This window comes from Crocodylus porosus, unplaced genomic scaffold (genome assembly GCF_001723895.1).
Source record: "Crocodylus porosus isolate Cpor-Errol unplaced genomic scaffold, CroPor_comp1, whole genome shotgun sequence".
NCBI lineage: Eukaryota > Metazoa > Chordata > Crocodylia > Crocodylidae > Crocodylus > Crocodylus porosus.
Window position 1 is genome coordinate 15,424,233 of NW_017728917.1, and position 3,806 is coordinate 15,428,038.

Here is a 3,806-nt window from a genome sequence, read left to right on the forward strand (position 1 = left end):
TAGGGGGTGCGGGGGGAGCCCCAGGCCCGGGCTGGTGTAAACCCCTCCCCGCACGGCAGGCGCGTGGCAGTGGCTGAGCGAGGCGCCGTCGCTACGGCCGCCCTGCCCCGGTGCCGTGAGCTACAGCTCGGCGCACGGGCGTGACCCGCACTTCGCCGACTCGCCGCGGGGCAGCCGGTTCCGGGGCGCGCTGCGGCAGCACCTGCGGCTGCTGGCGTGGCCGGGGTCGCCCCACGAGGGGCTGTCGGTGCGCGGCGAGGGCGGGCGGCGCTACCACCTGGTCCTGCCCGCCTTCCTGCACCTGCTGGACACGCTGCACCGCGATGGCCGCCACTTCGCTGTCGTCTTCCGCACCTTCGGCACCGACCTGCCCCGCGTGCTCCGCGCCCTGCGCTGTGCGCTGCAGGGGCAGCACCCTGGCTTCCCGGCCCTGCGGGGCCTGCCGGTAAGTGCCCGTGGGCTGGGCTAGGGGAAGGCGGTGCCAGGCTGGGAGCGTTGGGCGGCCACAGCGCCTTTGGGTACGGTTACTCCGGTCCCCCCGGTGGTCTTGCAGCTCCCTGTGGACGCCAGTGTGGGGCAGATCCGCTGCAGCGAGCAGGAGGTGGTGCTGTGCCGGGGCCACACACGGCTCTCGACTCAGGACAACGCGCGGGCGCTGTACAGCTTCTTCAGTGCCGCAGAGGGGCTCAGTGGCTTCCAGGACCACTTCGACTGGTAAGGAACCAGCGGGGCTGGGGTGTAGCTCGGACGTTGTCCCATCTCCCCCACCTGCACCAGGCAGCCTCGCTCCTGCCCTCTGCCCCTGGAGCCGGCCCCTCCTGCCCCTGCTTCTCTCCGCTCCGCTCCCCATGAGTTGGTTGCCCTGATTGCAGCCCTGGTGCAGGCACCGGGCTCCCATCCTCCCAGCCCACCCCCTGCCACTGCAAGAGGTGCTTTGTAGGGCCCAGCACAAGTGTTCTGGGCTTTAAGGGCTAAGCAGAGCCTAAGAGTGCTGCATGTGATGGGCCCTGGCCAAGCCAGCCCCGTTGCCCACCAGCTGCTCTCTGTGCAGCAGCCCCATGCCAGCACTGCTCCCACTGCCCTGCGTTGCAGGTGGGCGAGAAACCACTTCTCCTGCCAGGGTGGGAAGCCCCTGTGGATTGACCCCCACGACCCCGACGTCCACCACATCTGCATTGATGACAACATCCGGCTGGATGATTCAGACACCATTGTCTGCCCCCAGGTACTGAGCCTGCTGCTCCCCCAGTGTGGGCCCAGCTGCGGGTGGGAGCAGCACTGCATCTTGCAGAGGATGAGATCACTTGGCACGGCAGGTGTGCATCCCTGCACTGGTTTCTGTGACTCATCTGTGTAGCTGCTCCAGCTCGCCAGCTCTCGTGCTAATGCCCACTCAAGAGCAGAGAGAGCAATGCCACCCGGGGTGTATGGAGGGAGCTGCCCCCTCTCCTCCCAGGTGGCCCAGCTCCCTGGCTTGCACCCCCCGAGCAGGTGCTGGGAGAGTGGCAGGTTGAGGGAGGTCAACTGTCTCTGAATAGCTGGCATCCGGTTGGTGCCACACAGCGCTGTTGGCACGAGGCCCCTGGGAGGGGGCGACTGCGGTGCTTGCACATCAATAATGTAGCAGCTCTCCAGGAGAGGTTGTAGCATGAGGTGCTGCCGGCTACCGGCTTCTGTCTGATGTTTGCCGCAGCCACCTGGGAACGGGTCTCGGAGCACACCCAGCAGTAGTAGCCCCAGGGCTCCTCACCCCTCTTCCCCCCTGGGTTTTGGTCTGAGTCCCTTGCACTGAGCCAGGCACCCACTGTCTGCCTGCCTACCAGCCCGGGTCCCCTGCTTGGGCTGCCATGACCGATGCTAGGAGGACAGCTTTGGGCCTTCAACACAGTTTCCATGCATCTTGCTCAGACTTGTTAGCAGCTGGGTCATGGAGAGGGCCTCATCACTGCAGGGGTAGCTGCCCCCCCCACCAGTAATGCTCTAGCTGCAAAGCTGCAGGAGCCACTGTGTGGGGAGGAGGCAGCCCAGACCCCAGCGATGGCGGGCTGCTCTTGCAGGCATTCCTGGGACTCTGCTGCTTGAAGACATGTCCCCCTCCCCTGGGGAAGGCTCAGCCCCTGAGGGAAGAGTCAAGGGCTGGGAGATCTTCCCCACTGAGCCTCTGTAGCCCCTTGCTGGTGCACAAAGCGGAGTGGGTAATGCAGCTGGTGACAGGGCAGGACATACTGCCAGTCTTTGTGCCAGCGTGCATGGTGGGGGGGGGTGTTCCTGCTGTCCCTTGCCCAGCTCTGATGCCTGTTCTCCTCTCCAAAGGTGTTTTCAGAGCCAGGGGGCAGCTGCCTCAGGCTGGCACCCACCTCAGAGCTGTATGGTGTGTGCCTGGTGCAGACCGACCTGCTGGAGGCCATCGCGGATGAGGACTACTTCCTCCGCTGTGTGAGACAGTGCGAGGAGAACTACGAGCGCTACCTGGCCAGCGCTGGGAGCCAGCTGCAGAACGGCCGGTGAAGGCGCTGGGCCCCTGCTGCCTGCACTGAGCCCCGACTGCTGCTGCTTCCAGCTGGGTTCTCCCTTCTCCCCAGCCAGGGCGGGGCACGGGCCTCCGTGGAGGTGCCCGTACTCCAGGAGCTCACTTGACTGGCATTCACAGGACATAGATGCATTCCCTGAGCCCTGGCAGCAAGAGGGGTGTTTTTCTCCAATGCCATTCGGCCGCTGGAAGGGCTGCTGGGGCGAGTCCTGCTGCAGGGTGCCCCTGGGCCACACCTGTTGCCCGCCACTGATCTCACACTGGGTTTGTGAGCACTTCTGCAGGGACCCTCCTGTTACACATGCACAGTGCCTGGCATGGAGGAGCATGGGACTCTGGCTGCAGTGACCATACCTGTAGCACTGCTGTGGTTCTGCCACAGCCCTGGTGTGGCTGTTTTGCTGTGAATCCTATTGCCTGGTGTGACCACGCTGTGCGTGGCTGCCCTTGCTCCCCCGCCTGTGCATTCTTAAATGTGTTTTTATCTTGTGCGTGTCTGCCGTGTGTTGGATCCTAGCGCCTGGTGGAGGCAGGGGCTCTGCTCCTTACAGTTGAGGTAGGGGCTGGGAGAGGGCAGCAGGGCATGGGCCTGGAGCCAGGAGCCTCATCCAGGCTCTTCCGCTGCCCCCTGGGCACCCATAGGCAGGGTGCTTTCCAGCATAATGGGGCTCTTGGGAAGAAGCTGCCTTGGAGGCAATTGTCAGGGCTGCAGACTGGCATGGAGGAGCCTGGTCTGGGGCCACACCAGCAGGGGCAGCCTCGCCCAGTGGATGCAGGGGCTGGGTCTGGGCTGAGGAGGAAGGCGGGGGTGCTGCTTCCTCTGCAGGGGCAATGGAGCTGGCTTGTTAACGGTCCCGGGGGAGCACAGCCCACATGGGAGCCCATGGCAGCACAAGTAGCCTGGCAGGAGTGTCCACCCGGCCTGGGGAGGGATGGGAGCTGTGCTCCCCGCTTCTCCTGCCAGCCAGGATCCAGCCGCAGTCTGGCAGCTGAGGGAGGCGGCTGCAGCCGCGTTGCCCTGCGGCACCGAGGGAGCTGGCAGGCAGGTCCCCGCTGCCCTCAGCTCTGGCTGGGTGCTGGCGGCAGGGCTGAGACCGCAGGCGGCTCCGGGCGGCGCAGGCAGGCGCTGTCCCTGGGCTCCCTCTGCTCTCGGGGAGCGGCTCGGCCGCGCCCTGCCTGGGGCTGGGCCGGGAGCTGGCGTTCCCGCAGGAGGGTGCGGGGCTGGGCCGGAGGTGGCCGCCTGCCCCGTGGGCCCCGCAGCTCCTGGCCCGCGGCC